This window comes from Pristiophorus japonicus, chromosome 10 (genome assembly GCF_044704955.1).
Source record: "Pristiophorus japonicus isolate sPriJap1 chromosome 10, sPriJap1.hap1, whole genome shotgun sequence".
NCBI classification, from domain to species: domain Eukaryota; kingdom Metazoa; phylum Chordata; class Chondrichthyes; family Pristiophoridae; genus Pristiophorus; species Pristiophorus japonicus.
In genome coordinates, this window is record NC_091986.1 from 189300547 (window position 1) to 189322250 (window position 21704).

Below are 21704 nucleotides of genomic sequence, written 5' to 3' on the forward strand. Positions count from 1 at the left end.
ATCATAGGCAGTCCCTCGGAATCGAGGAAAGTTTGCTTCCACTCTAAAAGTGAGTTCTCAGGTGACTGTACAGTCCAATTCAGGAATTACTGTCTCTGTCACAGTTGGGACAGACAGTCGTTCGAGGAAAGGGTGGTGGGGAGCCTGGTTTGCCGCACGCTCCTTCTGCTGTCTGCAGTTGATTTCTGTATGCCTTCAGTGACGAGACTCGAGGTGCTCAGCACCCTCCCGGATGCTCTTCCTCCACTTAGGGCGGTCTTGGATCAGGGCTTCCCAGGTGTCGGTGGGGATGTTGCATTTTCTCAAGGAGGCTTTGAGGCTATAATAGTAAGAGTGTCATCAAAGAAGAAGTGAGAGACCAAGGATGTAAATGTGGTTGAAAATGAGGATGAACTAGAAATCGTGAACAAACAAAATAATTATTTCTTGGAAATATTCATTAGAGAAGGTAAGAATGACATGCCACCTATCAGTAAACTTAACAATTTGACATCACCGTGTTGAACATCTGAGACAGTCTTCAATAACTAAACACAAATAAATCCCCAGGAACAAACAATATATACCTAATGAGATCAAAGACAAAATCTACAAAGAATGGATGGTCATCATGAGTAAGTCACTAAAGAGAGATCCCACTGTGTTGGAAACAAACAAGCATAGCAGCTATCTTCAAAAAAACCTACAAAATAAATCCAGGTAGCTACAGACCCAGAGTCCCACGAGTTCAGGCCATCCGGGCCTACCGCAGGCTTCCCACCGCCAACCTCCGACAGGCCCCGGCGACCTCCGGAGATGGCGCCCTCGACCTAGACCTGGATATCGGGCTTCCACCACTCCCGCCCCACCCCCAGCGATGATCGGAACACCTCCAGCAGCGGCGGATGGGCCTCTCCTCCACGACAGAGTCTGGGCCTCCTCAACGACGGCTGGACCTCCCGTGGTGACAGACGACCTCCTCCTCAACGACAACCGGGTCCCCCCTCTCCCATGTCGGCGACTGGCCTCTCCTCCTCCTTCCATGATGACTGGAGCTCTCCTTCCCCACTGGCGACCTGGCCTCTTCTCCACCTCCAATACGTGGTGAGTACCATGGCTGTGACCCCCCTGCCCTCCCACCCTGAACCCAGGTGGGCCCTGACCCTCCCAATGCCTGTCCCCAACCAGGCCTCGGATCACCTACCACCAAGGGCACTACCCAGCGGCAAGCCTGCGGCCAACATCTCACCGCAGGCAACTAGGCCCATATAGCAGTGCCTGGTCTCCAGTCGTCTTGGATCCCCTTGCCAATGGATCAAAACCATGCTCAGCTAAGCCCGTGTGGTAGCCGGTGTGCAACGACCACCCCATGTTAAAAGAACTCACGCACGGGTATCTTCCACTCCGTTAACATGAAGTTCGGGACTTGGAACGTCAGGACTCTTATGGACAACACCAAAAGCGACAGGTCGGAACACCGCACTGCCATAGTTGCCCGGTAACTTAGACGCTTTGATATAGACATCGTTGCCCTAAGCAAGACCCGGCGGGCAGGGGAAGGCCAGCTCAAGGAACAAGGTGGAGGTTACACCTTCTTCTGGAAAGGGAAACCAGAAGAAGAACGCCGCCTCCATGGAGTCGGCTTCGCCATCAAAAACAAGCTGGTTGACCGCTTCGAAGACTCCCCCTGCGGGACTAACGAATGCCTCATAACTCTTCGACTCACCCTATCCCGGAACCAGTGCGCCACAGTCATCAGTGCATATGCCCCGACACTCGATGCAACTGATGAGGCCAAAGAGGTTTTTTACGCCAACCTCGAAAAATCCCTGACCTGCGTCCCCGCCGGCGAGAAACTGATCCTCCTTGGTGACTTCAACGTCAGGGTCGGCAAGGACACAGACCTCTGGGGTGGCGTGATTGGCAGAGAGGGGGTAGGGAAAGCCAACTCCAGTGGTACCGTACTCCTGACAAAATGTCTAGAGCACGAACTTGTCATCACCAACACCTTGTTTCGCCAGAGGGACAAATACAGGCATCGTGGCAACACCCTCGCTCCAAGCATTGGCACCTGCTCGACTATGTCATCGTACGAGCCAGGGATCGCAAGGATGTGCGCATCACCCGCGCCATGACAGGAGCTGACGACTGCTGGACGGACCACCGCCTAATCCGATCCATCATTGACATCAACATAGCCCCAAAGCGGAGGGGGCAGCAGAAGCAGTATCGCAAAAAAGTCAATGCCGGAGCACTGAAGGACCCAGCAAAGAGAGCCCTACTCAGCCTGAGCCTCACAGCTAACCTAGCGTGCCTTGACAACCCCGAGACGCAGAATGCCCACAGCGCTTGGTCTGCCCTCCAGGCCTCCAGAACCAATGTCTGCAAAGAGACACTGAGTCACTCAACCAGGAAACACCAGGACTGGTTTGATGAGAATGATCAGGAGATCCAAGAGCTAAAAGATCGCAAGTGCTGGGCATTTCTGAGCGTTAAACAACAACCCAATGCGGGAATAGCAAAACAGCATTACAGACGGCTCAAGGCTGAGGTCCAACAAAAAATGCGGGACCTGAGGAACAGGTGGTGGATGAAGAAAGCACAGGCAATACAGCAGCTGGCCGACAACCATGATGTGCGAGGATTCTTCATCGCAGTTGTCATGTATATAACCTTCGGAGAGAGGCCTATAAAAGGCACAGCAGGGAGTCCGGGGCCCAGCGTCGGCGAGAGGTGCGTGGTGAGGCAGTCGGGACTTCGGCGAGAGGCCTATAAAGGCCCAGCCGGTGCAGCTACAGGGAGAAGGCAAAAAAGAAGTAGAAAGAAACAGAAAGGTGACGTCACAGCCAAGGGGGTAAATGGTTGGCTGGTGATAGGTGAGTAGTTTTTTCTTTTTTCTCTTCTGTAACAGTGAGTAAACTTTAGCATTGTTGTTGCCAATTTAAGTGTATCTAAGGGTTAAGTCATGGCAGGAGAGCTCGGTCACGTGATATGCTTCTCCTGTACCATGTGGAAACTGGGACACTTCCGGTGTCCCTGACGACTACGTGTGCAGGAAGTGTGTCCGCCTCCAGCTCCTGACGGTCCGCGTTGCGGAATTGGAGCTGAGGGTGGATTCACTCTGCAGCATCCACGATGCTGAGAATGATGTGAGTTGCACATGTAGCGAGTTGGTCTTACCGCAGGTGAAGGGTCCACAGCCAGCTAGGGAATGGAAAACCAGCAGGAAGAGCAGTGCAAGGAAGGTAGTGCAGGGGTCCCCTGCGGTCATCCCCCTGCAAAAGAGATACACCGTTTTGAGTACTGTTGAGGGGGATGACTCATCAGGGGAGGGCAGCAGCAGCCAAGTTCATGGCACCATGGCTGGCTCTGCTGCACAGGAGGGCAGGAAAAAGAGTGGGAGAGCTATAGTGATAGGGGATTCAATTGTAAGGGGAATAGATAGGCGTTTCTGCGGCCGCAACCGAGACTCAAGGATGGTATGTTGCCTCCCTGGTACAAGGGTCAAGGATGTCTCGGAGCGGGTGCAGGATATTCTGAAAAGGGAGGGTGAACAGCCAGTTGTCGTGGTGCACATTGGTACCAACGATATAGGTAAAAAAAGGGATGAGGTCCTATAAGACGAATTTAAGGAGCTAGGAGCTAAATTAAAACGTAGGGCCTCAAAAGTAGTAATCTCAGGATTGCTACCAGTGCCATGTGCTAGTCAGAGTAGGAATCGCAGGATAGCGCAGATGAATACGTGGCTTGAGCAGTGGTGCAGCAGGGAGGGATTCAAATTCCTGGGGCATTGGAACCGGTTCTGGGGGAGGTGGGACCAGTACAAACCGGACGGTCTGCACCTGGGCAGGACCGGAACCAATGTCCTAGGGGGAGTGTTTGCTAATGTGGTTGCGGAGGAGTTAAACTAATATGGCAGGGGGATGGGAACCAATGCAGGGAGACAGAGGGAAACAAAAAGGAGACAAAAGCAAAAGACAGAAAGGAGATGAGTAAAGGTGGAGGGCAGAGAAACCCAAGGCAAAAAACAAAAAGGACCACTGAATGTAAAGGGGCTGCAGGAGGGGTCAAAACTAAAAATCATGGTTTAAAAGCTAGTATTAAAACACTCTACCAAAACGCACGCAGCATTCAAAATAAAGTAAATGAGTAGACGGCACAAATCATTAAAAATGGGTATGATTTGGTGGCCATTACAGAAACATGGTTGCAGGGTGGCCAAGACTGGGAATTAAACATACAGGGGTATCTGACGATTCGGAAAGATAGACAAGAAGGGAAAGGAGGTGGGGTAGCTCTGTTAATAAATGATGATATCAGGGCAGTTGTGAGAGACGATATTGGCTCTAATGAACAAAATGTTGAATCATTGTGGGTGGAGATTAGAGATAGTAAGGGGAAAAAGTCACTGGTGGGTGTAGTTTATAGGCCCCCAAATAATAACTGCACGGTGGGGAGGGCAATAATCAAGGGAATAATGGAGGCATGTGAAAAAGGAACGGCAGTAATCATGGGGGATTTTAACCTACATATCGATTGGTCAAATCAAATCGCATGGGGTAGCCTGGAGGAGGAATTCATAGAATGCATGCGGGATTGTTTCTTAGAACAGTATGTTACAGAACCTACAAGGGAGCAAGCTATCTTAGATCTGGTCCTGTGTAATGAGACAGGAATAATAAACGATCTCCTAGTAAAAGATCTTCTCGGAATGAGTGATCACAGTATGGTTGAATTTGTAATACAGATTGAGGATGAGGAAGTACTGTCTCAAACGAGCGTACTATGCTTAAACAAAGGGGACTACAGTGGGATGAGGGCAGAGTTGGCTAAAGTAGACTGGAAACACAGACTAAACGGTGGCACAATTGAGGAACAGTGGAGGACTTTTAAGGAGCTCTTTCATAGTGCTCAACAAAAATATATTCCAGTGAAAAAGAAGAGCGGTAAGAGAAGGGATAACCAGCCATGGATAACCAAGGAAATAAAGGAGAGTATCAAATTAAAAACCAATGCGTATAAGGTGGCCAAGGTTAGTGGGAAAATAGAAGAGTGGGAAAATTTTAAACGACAGCAAAGAATGACTAAGAAAGCAATAAAGAAAGGAAAGATAGATTACGAAGGTAAACTTGCGCAAAACATAAAAACGGATAGTAAAAGCTTTTACAGATATATAAAACGCAAAAGAGTGACTTAGAAGATGACAAGGGGGATTTAATAATGGGAAATGGCTGAGACCTTAAACAATTATTTTGCTTCGGTCTTCACAGTGGAAGACACAAAAACCATGCCAAAAATTGCTGGTCATAGGAATGTGGGAAGGGAGGACCTTGAGACAATCACTATCACTAGGGAGGTAGTGCTGGACAGACTAATGGGACTGAAGGTAGACAAGTCCCCTGGTCCTGATGAAATGCATCCCAGGGTATTAAAAGAGATGGCGGAAGTTATAGCAGATGCATTCGTTATAATCTACCAAAATTCTCTGGACTCTGGGGAGGTACCAGCGGATTGGAAAGCAGCTAATGTAACGCCTCTGTTTAAAAAAGGGGGCAGACTAAAGGCAGGTAACTATAGGCCGGTTAGTTTAACATCTGTATTGGGGAAAATGCTTGAAACTATCATTAAGGAAGAAATAGCGGGACATCTAGATAGGAATAGTGCAATCAAGCAGACGCAGCATGAATTCATGAAGGGGAAATCATGTTTAACTAATTTACTGGAATTCTTTGAGGATATAACAAGCATGGTGGATAGAGGTGTACCGAAGGATGTGGTGTATTTAGATTTTCAAAAGGCATTCGATAAGGTGCCACACAAAAGGTTACTGCAGAAGATAAAGTTACGCGGAGTCAGAGGAAATGTATTAGCATGGATAGAGAATTGGCTGGCGAACAAAAAGCAGAGAGTCGGGATAAATGGGTCCTTTTCAGGTTGGAAATTGGTGGTTAGTGGTGTGCCACAGGGATCAGTGCTGGGACCACAACTGTTTACAATATTCATAGATGACCTGGAAGAGGGGACAGAGTGCAGTGTAACAAAATTTGCAGATGACACAAAGATTAGTGGGAAAGTGGGTTGTGTAGAGGACACAGAAAGGCTGCAAAGAGATTTAGATAGGTTAAGCGAAAAGGCTAAGGTTTGGCAGATGGAATACAATGTTGGAAAGTGTGAAGTCATCCACCTTGGAAAAAAAAACAGTAAAAGGGAATATTATTTGAATGGGGAGAAATTACAACCTGCTGCGGTGCAGAGGGACCTGGGGGTCCTTGTGCATGAAACTCTTTTTGGAGTTCGAGTCCTGGAACCGCACGTCCTCCAGCAGCCGGTTGTTAAAGTGCCAGTACGCGGACCCGTCCTCGCGCGGAGCGAAGCGAGCTCCGCCCACACCCGGTGGTGGTCCGAACACGGCACCGGCCGCATGGAGGCCGCCGGGACGCAGGAAACGTACGCTCGAGACACGTAAAGGCGGTCGACTCTAGACCATCCAACTCCAGGCCTCACCCAAGTAAAGGCGCTGGAGTCGGGGTGGAGATTTCGCCAGACGTCCACCAAGTCGAAGGACCCGACCAGGTCCCTCAACTTCTCCATCGCCGTCATGCACTGCGGGGCACCGGAGCGGTCCCTCACCTCGAGGGTGCAGTTAAAATCCCCCCCGAGGACAATGCAGTCGCCGACGTCGACGGAGCCAAGAAGAGCGGACACCTCTTCAAAGAAGCGCGTTTGCTGCGGGCCGGGCTGAGGGGCGTACACGTTCACGAGATGGAGCGGCACGTCCCCCAGGCGAACCGTTACGTGCAGCAAGCGGCCTGGCACGGGCTCCTCGACCCCCAAGATCTCCGGCTGAAAATGCGGGCCTAGCAAGATGGCCACCCCACTAGAAATGGCGGTGAGGTGGCTCATGCGGACCTCTCCTTGCCATTCCAGGAGCCACGTGGCTTCGTCTCCCGGAACGGTGTGGGTTTCTTGCAGGAAGCACACCGCATATTTCCCCTCCCGCAGGAGCGAAAAATTGTCAAATCTACGGCGTGCCCCTCTGCCGCCGTTGATGTTGAGGCTGGCTATGGTTATCTTCATGGCAAAAGCATAGTGCAACCTCTACCTTAACCTATTGTGGGGGAGGGAGCGGAGTCTTTTGTTGAACTCCGCTCCCTCCGCAGCCCAGCGAGGAGACCCTCGAGCTCGCGCAGCTCAAGGTGTTGCGCCTTTGTCAAGGGCCCGCCCGCGGCCAAGGTTTTGACGGCGGCGCGGACGGACCCCTTGATCAGCTCTGGCTCGGACCATTTTTCCAGGGCCAGTCGGGCTTGGTTGCAGCGACCCCGGCTCTGGGCCAAAAAGTCCCGGAGTTCCTTTGCAGGAATGAGGATGGTCTCGGCGGCGGCCGCGAGCAGATTCACCGCCTCGCTGGCGGTGGTCTCTAGGTCTTCACCCGCGTCCCCCACCGAGTCCCCGTCCTCCTCCGGGAGGTGGCCGCCAGCAGCCGGCCCATCGACCGCACAAGGTACGGCAAATGAACCGGCCGCTCCAACCGGCCCTGGCTCTGCCCCGATCCCACCCCCAGGATCGTCGGCAGAGGAGTCCCCACTGGGCTCTTTTAAAAATGGTGCTGGGTCAGGAACCGGGGAACAAGGAGAGACCCGGCCATAGGAAATCCCCAGGCTCTCCAAGTGCTCCAGCTCCACAGCAAGAGGCGAGGGTGGGTGTTCCTCCCCCTCCCCGCTGCCACCCCCCGGCCCAGCATCTACAGTTTCATTAAAATCACTCATTTGTGTTTCTGCCGGGTCGAGCGACTCCCGGGGGCAGTTGATTAATAGCTGGGCGGGCTCAGGTTCGGCCTTTTCGGTCCCGCCCGCCTCAGTCCCCGGGACGCCCGGCCCGGCGGCAATGCATTCTTCCGCTGGCCCCACGCCCCCCACGACAGGCAGATCTTCCACTCCATCCCCAGGAGGCAGCGGCTGGGCAGCCTCGACTGCCTCACCCTCCCCGGGGACAGACTCCTCGCGCCTGCAGCGCAATTTGGGAGCGCTGGTGGGGGACGCGGGACACGCGGCGGGCACCGCCTCCTCCGCGGAGGGATGTTGTTCCCCCTCCGCCTCATTGGGGCGGTGCCTCTTTTTGTTCCTGGGGGCGCGCGGAGGCAGGGAGACCTCCATGTCTGCCGAAGCCTCCCGCTCCGCCCCCCCCTTTTCCTTTTCTTGCCCGCACCCGGGCCCCTCTGCGGTATTGGTCAAGGGCTCAGGCACGGGCTCAGGGCACCCCACGCTCGCCGGTGACGGGGTTGGGCTGAGCGCGGTGGTCAAATTTTCTGGCACACTGAGGGGATCCGCCTCTGGGTGTTTTGCCTTCTTCCGCGCCTTCTTACCGGTCGGACGCTCTCCCTCCCCCCCGCCAGAGGCCGTGAAAACAAAGGCCCCCGACGATGCCCGCGCACCCATGGCTCCCGGCACGCGGACGCAACTAGGGGGAGGGGTGGCGGCGGCGCCAGCCTTGGCCGCCTTCGGTGGTTTGGCGGCCTTGGAGGCGGGGCAGTTCTTGCGAACGTGCCCACCTCCCTACAGGCATGGCACCGCACGCCGTCCGACGTCCAGAAGACGCGGTAGGCAGTCCCCTCGTGCACCACATTAAAGTAACCCTCGGTTGTCTCCTCCCGCGCCAGCCGGACAAAGAGCTGGCGGCGGAAGTAGAACACGTGGCGCAGGCTGTTCTCCCTGAGGCCGAGCGGTATGGGGTTGATCCCCGACCTTACCTCCCCCAGTTGGTGTAGGTGAGGGAGGAGGAGCTCAGCGGGAACAAAGGGCGGGACGTTCGATACGATGACCCTCTGCGCGGTGGCCTCGAGAGGATCCACCGGCAGGAACGTCCCGCCCACCGTGAGCCCCTTTTCGAGGGCCAGGGACACCGCCCGCTCCGACCCCAGGAAGAACACGGCCTTCCCAGACATCTTGGAGGCTGCGACAATGGCCGAGGGGCCGACTACCCCAGCCATCGCCCGCACGCACTCCTCAATGCTCATTGTGGGGTGAGTGTAGCTCTTGACCCCGTGTTTTTTTGTAATGAGTCTGAATGGTGGCAGGGCAGCGGGTGGCGCAGGAGGTGCCGTGGAAGCGGTTGCCACCTGCGCATATGTCTTCGCTGGCCCTGCCACCGGCGTGGATGGGGTCGCCATCACGGGGTCCCTTTAAGGGCTACACCCACCCCAAAGTCACAGGCCTTAATGGTCTTTATTAGCCTCGTTGGTGTTTGAACAGAGGGAGCTCTGAAAGAGGCACACCTCTCCCCTAGTTAATGATTGGGGAGGGGCCTTGTTCCCTCTGCTCAGTGTCTTAATTGTTTTTTTTTTAAATTAGGAGGAAGGGCTCTCAGAGAGAGAGGGGAGAGACAGAGAGAGAGAGATAGAGATAGAGAGAGGGGTGTGGGAAAGAGGGAGGCTGCGAGGGCAGGTCTCCCCTCACAGCAATGGGTGGGTGCACTCCCCAGATGGCAAAAAAACAAAGCACAGTCTTTGGGGTGGTCTTCAGGTGGGGGCAGAAGATGTCTTCACCTGGGGCAGCTGGAGCCACCCAGGCACACACTCCTAACGATGTTCAATAGGTGATTAAATATTCTTCAGCCAGGTAGCTCCAGCTATCCCAGGCTCGGCAATGGGGGGGAGGGGTGTTTCAATTGTGTGTGGGGCCTAGTTGTAAGCAAGGCCCCCACACACACACCCCCCGCGATGTTCCGGCCCTCAAGTTATCTTCTTTCCTCCCCCCACCGATACAACAAAGTCTATTGGGGAATGCACCAAAACACACCCACCTGTCGAAGATGTGGAAATGACTCTCCCTCCTTCCACACTGGATGGTGTTTCCTCAGGTTGTTCTTTCCCCCTCTCTCCAACTCTCTGTAGTTGTAATAAATGATAATTGTTCAGCTCTCTTCCTCTCCCTCCGGATGTTGAATGGGTAGCAAGCTAGCCCTTTCCTCCTATTCCTGGGCTGGTCTCAGGGCTCTCCAGGCAGGAGCAAAAGTTGATAGCTCCTCTCCTCACTGCTCACAGCTCCAACTGAGCAGGACACGCCTCCACTGCTCCACGATTGGTTCCTTGTGCATGAAACTCTTTTTGGAGTTCACCTGCAAAAACATAAAACATTAAACGGTGCCACCCGACCTGGGTGACACTCCAGACATTTACAAGGCCCTTTTTTTTTTTTTTCCCCCTTTTTGTTTGTTTTTTTGTGTTTTTCTTTTTTTGGTTTTTTTTTTGGGGCGCTAAAATCACAATTTTCCCCAGTGCCCCCTACAAAAGGGGAGGGGGACACTAAAAGCACCGGCAATTAAAACAAATTAAACTTAAAAACGTAAAATCAAATTAAAATTTGGTTGCCGGGCGTGATGATGCACTCCAGTCCCTCCGGTGCCCACCTCTCGCGGAAGGCCGCGAGCGTACCGGTGGACACCGCGTGCTCCATCTCCAAGGACACCCTGGACCGGATGTAAGAGCGGAAGAGAGGCAGGCAGTCAGGTTGAACGACCCCCTCGACCGCCCGCTGCCTGGACCGGCTGATGGCACCCTTGGCCGTGCCCAGGAGCAGTCCTACGAGGAGGCCTTCGGACCTACCCGCTCCCCTCCGCACAGGGTGCCCAAAGATCAGGAGAGTGGGACTGAAGTGCAGCCAGAATTTCAGGAGCAGCCCCTTCAAATAATAAAACAGGGGCTGCAACCTTGTGCATTCCATAAAAACATGGAACACGGACTCTTCCAGACCGCAGAAATTGCAGGCGGCCTGGGAGTCCGTGAACCGGCTTAAAAATTTGTTGCACGGCACTGCTCCGTGCACCACCCTCCAGGCCAAGTCCCCGATGAATAGTGGGAGGACCCCTGCGTAGAGTGCCCTCTATCGGGGACCCCCGCCTCCTCCGGACGGCAAGATGGTACGCCATGGCGTGTCCGGACGGCCGGCGAGGATGGCAAAGTTGAGGGTGTGCAGGAGCAGCCCGTACAGGAAACCCCTCCGCGCGGAACTGAAAGGCACGGAGGGGATTTCCCCGAGGCGGCTCAAGTTGTGAGGCGCCGGCCCCCGAGGGAGGTTCTGGGGTTTGGCGCCGATGAGGAATTCCGTCCGGACGGGGGTCAGTTCGGACGGGATCTCCCCACGTGCTTGAGCCTCCTCGATGCACCTAACGGAGTCAGGGCCCAGAGCTGTTTTTAGCGACTCGATGGCATCGGCCGCGTGGCGGACGTTGGCAGAATTTAGGCGCCGCGCCAGCGTGTCTGGCGCCATCCAGCCCGCTCCTCCGCCATCGAGCAGGTCCCTGACCCTGGTCACCTCACCAGCCACAGCCCTCTCTTCCGACCGCCACATAAAACCTCGGCCGTGGAGGTACGGATTCCCGAGCAGCGGTTCCTGCAGGACGGCCGCCACTCCAGCCGGCGGAGAGCTGCGCTTGGTGGAGACTTTGTTCCAGACCCTGATGAGTTCCCTGTAAAAGACAGGCAGCTCCCGGAGGGCGGTCCTGGCACCCCCCAAGTTCACAAACAGGAGCTGCGTGTCATAATTGAGGTCGCGCTGCTGGCGGAAGAAATACCTCGCCAGAGCGCACCACCTAGGAGGGGGCTCGACGTAAAGGTATCTCTGCAGGGTCTAAAGACGGAAAGTCGCGAGCTGGGCGCTGACGCACGCCAACGACTGACCGCCCTCCTCAAGCGGGAGACTCAAGACCGCGGCAGAGACCCAGTGCTTCCTGTTGTTCCAGAAGAAGTCCACCAGCTTCTTCTGTATCTTGGCGACAAACGCAGGGGGAGGGGTCAAAGTGACCAGCCGGTACCACAGCATTGCGGCCACCAGCTGGTTTATGACTAGCGCTCGACCCCTGTAGGACAGCACTCGGAGCAGTCCTGTCCAGCGCCCTAGGCGAGCGGCGACCTTGGCCTCCAGCTCCTGCCAGTTCGCCGGCCAGGCTCCCTCGTCGGGGCTAAGGTAGACTCCCAGATAGAGGAGATGGGTCGTGCTCCAGGCAAAAGGCCTGAGCTCCTCCGGCAGGGAGTCCACCCGCCACTGACCCACCAGGAGTCCGGAACATTTCTCCCAGTTGATCCTGGCGGAGGACGCGGCCGAGTAAATCTCCTGGCACTCACGCATCCTCCGCAGGTCAGCGGGACCTCCACGCCCGGCCCTTGCAGAGCCAGTCCCGTCAACCTCGTCCGCAAGAGGCGCAGGAAAGGCTCCACGCAAACGGCGTATAACTGGCCGGACATGGGGCATCCCTGGCGCACCCCTCTCCTAAAGCGAAGGGGCGCCGTCAAGGACCCGTTAACCTTAATCAGACACTCCGCGGCGGCGTACAAAAGTCGGATCCGGGCGACGAAATGCGTCCCGAACCCAAAAGCGCGCAGAGTTCCGAGCAGATAGTCGTGATCCATCCTGTCGAACGCCTTCTCTTGGTCGAGGGATAGGAAGGCGACCGACAGACCAGCCTCCTGGGAACAATGGATGAGGTCCCGGACCAGATGGATGTTATCGTGGATTGTCCGGCCCGGGACCGTGTAGGACTGGTCGGGGTGGATCATGTGGTCCAGCACGGCACCAAGGCGAGCAGACATCGCCCTGGCGAAGATTTTGTAGTCCGTGCTGAGGAGGGAGACCGGGCGCCAGTTCTTAAGGAGGCGGAGATCGCCCTTCTTAGGCAGCAGGACGATGACTGCCCTGCGCCAAGAGAGGGGCATCTCCCCGGTCGCCAGACTTTCCCCCAGGACCCGCGCGTAGTCGCTCCCCAGGACGTCCCAGAACGCCCTGTGGAACTCCACGGTCAGCCCGTCCAGCCCCGGGGATTTTCCCCTCGAGAGCCGGGCGAGGGCACCGGTCAGCTCCGCCAGGCTTAGCGGAGCTTCCAGATTTTCGGCGCCCTCCGGGCTGACCTTCGGCAGGTCCTCCCACAAAACTCTACGCGCTTCCTCGCTGGACGGATCCGGAGAGAACAGAGCCCGTAATATTCACGGGCCCTGTTGTTGACGCCCTCCGGATCCGAGACGAGAGAGCCGTCGTCGGCCAGCAGCGTCAAGAGCTGCTTACGGACACTCTGCCTTTTTTCCAGCGAGTAGAAGAAGGGGGAGCTGCGGTCCAGATCCCGCAGGAACCGGATCCGCGACCTCACGAACGCGCCTCGGGACCCGACGAGCTGCAGGTCCTTCAGCGCGGCCTTCTTCGCTTCGTACACCGTCCGCAGGGCCGGGTCCTGGACGACTTGACCGAGACGGGCTTCCAGGTCGAGCACCTCTTTTTCTAGGCGCCCGACTCTGGCCGCCCGCCTCTTGGTCGACCCCCTCGCGTACTCTTGACAGAAGACGCGGACGTGAGCCTTGCCCACGTCCCACCATAGCCTCAAGGAGGGGAAGCCCCCCTGCTTCCTTCTCCAGTCGGACCAGAATCGACGGAACGAGTCCTGGAACCGCACGTCCTCCAGCAGCCGGTTGTTAAAGTGCCAGTACGCGGACCCGTCCTCGCGCGGAGCGAAGCGAGCTCCGCCCACACCCGGTGGTGGTCCGAACACGGCACCGGCCGCATGGAGGCCGCCGGGACGCAGGAAACGTACGCTCGAGACACGTAAAGGCGGTCGACTCTAGACCATCCAACTCCAGGCCTCACCCAAGTAAAGGCGCTGGAGTCGGGGTGGAGATTTCGCCAGACGTCCACCAAGTCGAAGGACCCGACCAGGTCCCTCAACTTCTCCATCGCCGTCATGCACTGCGGGGCACCGGAGCGGTCCCTCACCTCGAGGGTGCAGTTAAAATCCCCCCCGAGGACAATGCAGTCGCCGACGTCGACGGAGCCAAGAAGAGCGGACACCTCTTCAAAGAAGCGCGTTTGCTGCGGGCCGGGCTGAGGGGCGTACACGTTCACGAGATGGAGCGGCACGTCCCCCAGGCGAACCGTTACGTGCAGCAAGCGGCCTGGCACGGGCTCCTCGACCCCCAAGATCTCCGGCTGAAAATGCGGGCCTAGCAAGATGGCCACCCCACTAGAAATGGCGGTGAGGTGGCTCATGCGGACCTCTCCTTGCCATTCCAGGAGCCACGTGGCTTCGTCTCCCGGAACGGTGTGGGTTTCTTGCAGGAAGCACACCGCATATTTCCCCTCCCGCAGGAGCGAAAAATTGTCAAATCTACGGCGTGCCCCTCTGCCGCCGTTGATGTTGAGGCTGGCTATGGTTATCTTCATGGCAAAAGCATAGTGCAACCTCTACCTTAACCTATTGTGGGGGAGGGAGCGGAGTCTTTTGTTGAACTCCGCTCCCTCCGCAGCCCAGCGAGGAGACCCTCGAGCTCGCGCAGCTCAAGGTGTTGCGCCTTTGTCAAGGGCCCGCCCGCGGCCAAGGTTTTGACGGCGGCGCGGACGGACCCCTTGATCAGCTCTGGCTCGGACCATTTTTCCAGGGCCAGTCGGGCTTGGTTGCAGCGACCCCGGCTCTGGGCCAAAAAGTCCCGGAGTTCCTTTGCAGGAATGAGGATGGTCTCGGCGGCGGCCGCGAGCAGATCCACCGCCTCGCTGGCGGTGGTCTCTAGGTCTTCACCCGCGTCCCCCACCGAGTCCCCGTCCTCCTCCGGGAGGTGGCCGCCAGCAGCCGGCCCATCGACCGCACAAGGTACGGCAAATGAACCGGCCGCTCCAACCGGCCCTGGCTCTGCCCCGATCCCACCCCCAGGATCGTCGGCAGAGGAGTCCCCACTGGGCTCTTTTAAAAATGGTGCTGGGTCAGGAACCGGGGAACAAGGAGAGACCCAGCCATAGGAAATCCCCAGGCTCTCCAAGTGCTCCAGCTCCACAGCAAGAGGCGAGGGTGGGTGTTCCTCCCCCTCCCCGCTGCCACCCCCCGGCCCAGCATCTACAGTTTCATTAAAATCACTCATTTGTGTTTCTGCCGGGTCGAGCGACTCCCGGGGGCAGTTGATTAATAGCTGGGCGGGCTCAGGTTCGGCCTTTTCGGTCCCGCCCGCCTCAGTCCCCGGGACGCCCGGCCCGGCGGCAATGCATTCTTCCGCTGGCCCCACGCCCCCCACGACAGGCAGATCTTCCACTCCATCCCCAGGAGGCAGCGGCTGGGCAGCCTCGACTGCCTCACCCTCCCCGGGGACAGACTCCTCTCGCCTACAGCGCAATTTGGGAGCGCTGGTGGGGGACACGGGACACGCGGCGGGCACCGTCTCCTCCGCGGAGGGATGTTGTTCCCCCTCCGCCTCATTGGGGCGGTGCCTCTTTTTGTTCCTGGGGGCGCGCGGAGGCAGGGAGACCTCCATGTCTGCCGAAGCCTCCCGCTCCGCCCCCCCCTTTTCCTTTTCTTGCCCGCGCCCGGGCCCCTCTGCGGTATTGGTCAAGGGCTCAGGCACGGGCTCAGGGCACCCCACGCTCGCCGGTGACGGGGTTGGGCTGAGCGCGGTGGTCAAATTTTCTGGCACACTGAGGGGATCCGCCTCTGGGTGTTTTGCCTTCTTCCGCGCCTTCTTACCGGTCGGACGCTCTCCCTCCCCCCCGCCAGAGGCCGTGAAAACAAAGGCCCCCGACGATGCCCGCGCACCCATGGCTCCCGGCACGCGGACGCAACTAGGGGGAGGGGTGGCGGCGGCGCCAGCCTTGGCCGCCTTCGGTGGTTTGGCGGCCTTGGAGGCGGGGCAGTTCTTGCGAACGTGCCCCACCTCCCTACAGGCATGGCACCGCACGCCGTCCGACGTCCAGAAGACGCGGTAGGCAGTCCCCTCGTGCACCACATTAAAGTAACCCTCGGTTGTCTCCTCCCGCGCCAGCCGGACAAAGAGCTGGCGGTGGAAGGAGAACACATGGCGCAGGCTGTTCTCCCTGAGGCCAAGCGGTATGGGGTTGATCCCCGACCTTACCTCCCCCAGTTGGTGTAGGTGAGGGAGGAGGAGCTCAGCGGGAACAAAGGGCGGGACGTTCGATACGATGACCCTCTGCGCGGTGGCCTCGAGAGGATCCACCGGCAGGAACGTCCCGCCCACCGTGAGCCCCTTTTCGAGGGCCAGGGACACCGCCCGCTCCGACCCCAGGAAGAACACGGCCTTCCCAGACATCTTGGAGGCTGCGACAATGGCCGAGGGGCCGACTACCCCAGCCATCGCCCGCACGCACTCCTCAATGCTCATTGTGGGGTGAGTGTAGCTCTTGACCCCGTGTTTTTTTGTAATGAGTCTGAATGGTGGCAGGGCAGCGGGTGGCGCAGGAGGTGCCGTGGAAGCGGTTGCCACCTGCGCATATGTCTTCGCTGGCCCTGCCACCGGCGTGGATGGGGTCGCTATCACGGGGTCCCTTTAAGGGCTACACCCACCCCAAAGTCACAGGCCTTAATGGTCTTTATTAGCCTCGTTGGTGTTTGAACAGAGGGAGCTCTGAAAGAGGCACACCTCTCCCCTAGTTAATGATTGGGGAGGGGCCTTGTTCCCTCTGCTCAGTGTCTTAATTGTTTTTTTTTTAAATTAGGAGGAAGGGCTCTCAGAGAGAGAGGGGAGAGACAGAGAGAGAGAGATAGAGATAGAGAGAGGGGTGTGGGAAAGAGGGAGGCTGCGAGGGCAGGTCTCCCCTCACAGCAATGGGTGGGTGCACTCCCCAGATGGCAAAAAAACAAAGCACAGTCTTTGGGGTGGTCTTCAGGTGGGGGCAGAAGATGTCTTCACCTGGGGCAGCTGGAGCCACCCAGGCACACACTCCTAACGATGTTCAATAGGTGATTAAATATTCTTCAGCCAGGTAGCTCCAGCTATCCCAGGCTAGGCAATGGGGGGGAGGGGTGTTTCAATTGTGTGTGGGGCCTAGTTGTAAGCAAGGCCCCCACACACACACCCCCCGCGATGTTCCGGCCCTCAAGTTATCTTCTTTCCTCCCCCCACCGATACAACAAAGTCTATTGGGGAATGCACCAAAACACACCCACCTGTCGAAGATGTGGAAATGACTCTCCCTCCTTCCACACTGGATGGTGTTTCCTCAGGTTGTTCTTTCCCCCTCTCTCCAACTCTCTGTAGTTGTAATAAATGATAATTGTTCAGCTCTCTTCCTCTCCCTCCGGATGTTGAATGGGTAGCAAGCTAGCCCTTTCCTCCTATTCCTGGGCTGGTCTCAGGGCTCTCCAGGCAGGAGCAAAAGTTGATAGCTCCTCTCCTCACTGCTCACAGCTCCAACTGAGCAGGACACGCCTCCACTGCTCCACGATTGGTTCCTTGTGCATGAAACTCTTTTTGGAGTTCACCTGCAAAAACATAAAACATTAAACGGTGCCACCCGACCTGGGTGACACTCCAGACATTTACAAGGCCCTTTTTTTTTTTTTTCCCCCTTTTTGTTTGTTTTTTTGTGTTTTTCTTTTTTTGGTTTTTTTTTTGGGGCGCTAAAATCACAATTTTCCCCAGTGCCCCCTACAAAAGGGGAGGGGGACACTAAAAGCACCGGCAATTAAAACAAATTAAACTTAAAAACGTAAAATCAAATTAAAATTTGGTTGCCGGGCGTGATGATGCACTCCAGTCCCTCCGGTGCCCACCTCTCGCGGAAGGCCGCGAGCGTACCGGTGGACACCGCGTGCTCCATCTCCAAGGACACCCTGGACCGGATGTAAGAGCGGAAGAGAGGCAGGCAGTCAGGTTGAACGACCCCCTCGACCGCCCGCTGCCTGGACCGGCTGATGGCACCCTTGGCCGTGCCCAGGAGCAGTCCTACGAGGAGGCCTTCGGACCTACCCGCTCCCCTCCGCACAGGGTGCCCAAAGATCAGGAGAGTGGGACTGAAGTGCAGCCAGAATTTCAGGAGCAGCCCCTTCAAATAATAAAACAGGGGCTGCAACCTTGTGCATTCCATAAAAACATGGAACACGGACTCTTCCAGACCGCAGAAATTGCAGGCGGCCTGGGAGTCCGTGAACCGGCTTAAAAATTTGTTGCACGGCACTGCTCCGTGCACCACCCTCCAGGCCAAGTCCCCGATGAATAGTGGGAGGACCCCTGCGTAGAGTGCCCTCTATCGGGGACCCCCGCCTCCTCCGGACGGCAAGATGGTACGCCATGGCGTGTCCGGACGGCCGGCGAGGATGGCAAAGTTGAGGGTGTGCAGGAGCAGCCCGTACAGGAAACCCCTCCGCGCGGAACTGAAAGGCACGGAGGGGATTTCCCCGAGGCGGCTCAAGTTGTGAGGCGCCGGCCCCCGAGGGAGGTTCTGGGGTTTGGCGCCGATGAGGAATTCCGTCCGGACGGGGGTCAGTTCGGACGGGATCTCCCCACGTGCTTGAGCCTCCTCGATGCACCTAACGGAGTCAGGGCCCAGAGCTGTTTTTAGCGACTCGATGGCATCGGCCGCGTGGCGGACGTTGGCAGAATTTAGGCGCCGCGCCAGCGTGTCTGGCGCCATCCAGCCCGCTCCTCCGCCATCGAGCAGGTCCCTGACCCTGGTCACCTCACCAGCCACAGCCCTCTCTTCCGACCGCCACATAAAACCTCGGCCGTGGAGGTACGGATTCCCGAGCAGCGGTTCCTGCAGGACGGCCGCCACTCCAGCCGGCGGAGAGCTGCGCTTGGTGGAGACTTTGTTCCAGACCCTGATGAGTTCCCTGTAAAAGACAGGCAGCTCCCGGAGGGCGGTCCTGGCACCCCCCAAGTTCACAAACAGGAGCTGCGTGTCATAATTGAGGTCGCGCTGCTGGCGGAAGAAATACCTCGCCAGAGCGCACCACCTAGGAGGGGGCTCGACGTAAAGGTATCTCTGCAGGGTCTAAAGACGGAAAGTCGCGAGCTGGGCGCTGACGCACGCCAACGACTGACCGCCCTCCTCAAGCGGGAGACTCAAGACCGCGGCAGAGACCCAGTGCTTCCTGTTGTTCCAGAAGAAGTCCACCAGCTTCTTCTGTATCTTGGCGACAAACGCAGGGGGAGGGGTCAAAGTGACCAGCCGGTACCACAGCATTGCGGCCACCAGCTGGTTTATGACTAGCGCTCGACCCCTGTAGGACAGCACTCGGAGCAGTCCTGTCCAGCGCCCTAGGCGAGCGGCGACCTTGGCCTCCAGCTCCTGCCAGTTCGCCGGCCAGGCTCCCTCGTCGGGGCTAAGGTAGACTCCCAGATAGAGGAGATGGGTCGTGCTCCAGGCAAAAGGCCTGAGCTCCTCCGGCAGGGAGTCCACCCGCCACTGACCCACCAGGAGTCCGGAACATTTCTCCCAGTTGATCCTGGCGGAGGACGCGGCCGAGTAAATCTCCTGGCACTCACGCATCCTCCGCAGGTCAGCGGGATCCTCTACCGCGAGGAGCACGTCATCGGCGTAAGCCGAGAGGACGACCTCCACGCCCGGCCCTTGCAGAGCCAGTCCCGTCAACCTCGTCCGCAAGAGGCGCAGGAAAGGCTCCACGCAAACGGCGTATAACTGGCCGGACATGGGGCATCCCTGGCGCACCCCTCTCCTAAAGCGAAGGGGCGCCGTCAAGGACCCGTTAACCTTAATCAGACACTCCGCGGCGGCGTACAAAAGTCGGATCCGGGCGACGAAATGCGTCCCGAACCCGAAAGCGCGCAGAGTTCCGAGCAGATAGTCGTGATCCATCCTGTCGAACGCCTTCTCTTGGTCGAGGGATAGGAAGGCGACCGACAGACCAGCCTCCTGGGAACAATGGATGAGGTCCCGGACCAGATGGATGTTATCGTGGATTGTCCGGCCCGGGACCGTGTAGGACTGGTCGGGGTGGATCATGTGGTCCAGCACGGCACCAAGGCGAGCAGACATCGCCCTGGCGAAGATTTTGTAGTCCGTGCTGAGGAGGGAGACCGGGCGCCAGTTCTTAAGGAGGCGGAGATCGCCCTTCTTAGGCAGCAGGACGATGACTGCCCTGCGCCAAGAGAGGGGCATCTCCCCGGTCGCCAGACTTTCCCCCAGGACCCGCGCGTAGTCGCTCCCCAGGACGTCCCAGAACGCCCTGTGGAACTCCACGGTCAGCCCGTCCAGCCCCGGGGATTTTCCCCTCGAGAGCCGGGCGAGGGCACCGGTCAGCTCCGCCAGGCTTAGCGGAGCTTCCAGATTTTCGGCGCCCTCCGGGCTGACCTTCGGCAGGTCCTCCCACAAAACTCTACGCGCTTCCTCGCTGGACGGATCCGGAGAGAACAGAGCCCGTAATATTCACGGGCCCTGTTGTTGACGCCCTCCGGATCCGAGACGAGAGAGCCGTCGTCGGCCAGCAGCGTCAAGAGCTGCTTACGGACACTCTGCCTTTTTTCCAGCGAGTAGAAGAAGGGGGAGCTGCGGTCCAGATCCCGCAGGAACCGGATCCGCGACCTCACGAACGCGCCTCGGGACCCGACGAGCTGCAGGTCCTTCAGCGCGGCCTTCTTCGCTTCGTACACCGTCCGCAGGGCCGGGTCCTGGACGACTTGACCGAGACGGGCTTCCAGGTCGAGCACCTCTTTTTCTAGGCGCCCGACTCTGGCCGCCCGCCTCTTGGTCGACCCCCTCGCGTACTCTTGACAGAAGACGCGGACGTGAGCCTTGCCCACGTCCCACCATAGCCTCAAGGAGGGGAAGCCCCCCTGCTTCCTTCTCCAGTCGGACCAGAATCGACGGAACGAGTCCTGGAACCGCACGTCCTCCAGCAGCCGGTTGTTAAAGTGCCAGTACGCGGACCCGTCCTCGCGCGGAGCGAAGCGAGCTCCGCCCACACCCGGTGGTGGTCCGAACACGGCACCGGCCGCATGGAGGCCGCCGGGACGCAGGAAACGTACGCTCGAGACACGTAAAGGCGGTCGACTCTAGACCATCCAACTCCAGGCCTCACCCAAGTAAAGGCGCTGGAGTCGGGGTGGAGATTTCGCCAGACGTCCACCAAGTCGAAGGACCCGACCAGGTCCCTCAACTTCTCCATCGCCGTCATGCACTGCGGGGCACCGGAGCGGTCCCTCACCTCGAGGGTGCAGTTAAAATCCCCCCCGAGGACAATGCAGTCGCCGACGTCGACGGAGCCAAGAAGAGCGGACACCTCTTCAAAGAAGCGCGTTTGCTGCGGGCCGGGCTGAGGGGCGTACACGTTCACGAGATGGAGCGGCACGTCCCCCAGGCGAACCGTTACGTGCAGCAAGCGGCCTGGCACGGGCTCCTCGACCCCCAAGATCTCCGGCTGAAAATGCGGGCCTAGCAAGATGGCCACCCCACTAGAAATGGCGGTGAGGTGGCTCATGCGGACCTCTCCTTGCCATTCCAGGAGCCACGTGGCTTCGTCTCCCGGAACGGTGTGGGTTTCTTGCAGGAAGCACACCGCATATTTCCCCTCCCGCAGGAGCGAAAAATTGTCAAATCTACGGCGTGCCCCTCTGCCGCCGTTGATGTTGAGGCTGGCTATGGTTATCTTCATGGCAAAAGCATAGTGCAACCTCTACCTTAACCTATTGTGGGGGAGGGAGCGGAGTCTCTTGTTGAACTCCGCTCCCTCCGCAGCCCAGCGAGGAGACCCTCGAGCTCGCGCAGCTCAAGGTGTTGCGCCTTTGTCAAGGGCCCGCCCGCGGCCAAGGTTTTGACGGCTGCGCGGACGGACCCCTTGATCAGCTCTGGCTCGGACCATTTTACCAGGGCCAGTCGGGCTTGGTTGCAGCGACCCCGGCTCTGGGCCAAAAAGTCCCGGAGTTCCTTTGCAGGAATGAGGATGGTCTCGGCGGCGGCCGCGAGCAGATTCACCGCCTCACTGGCGGTGGTCTCTAGGTCTTCACCCGCGTC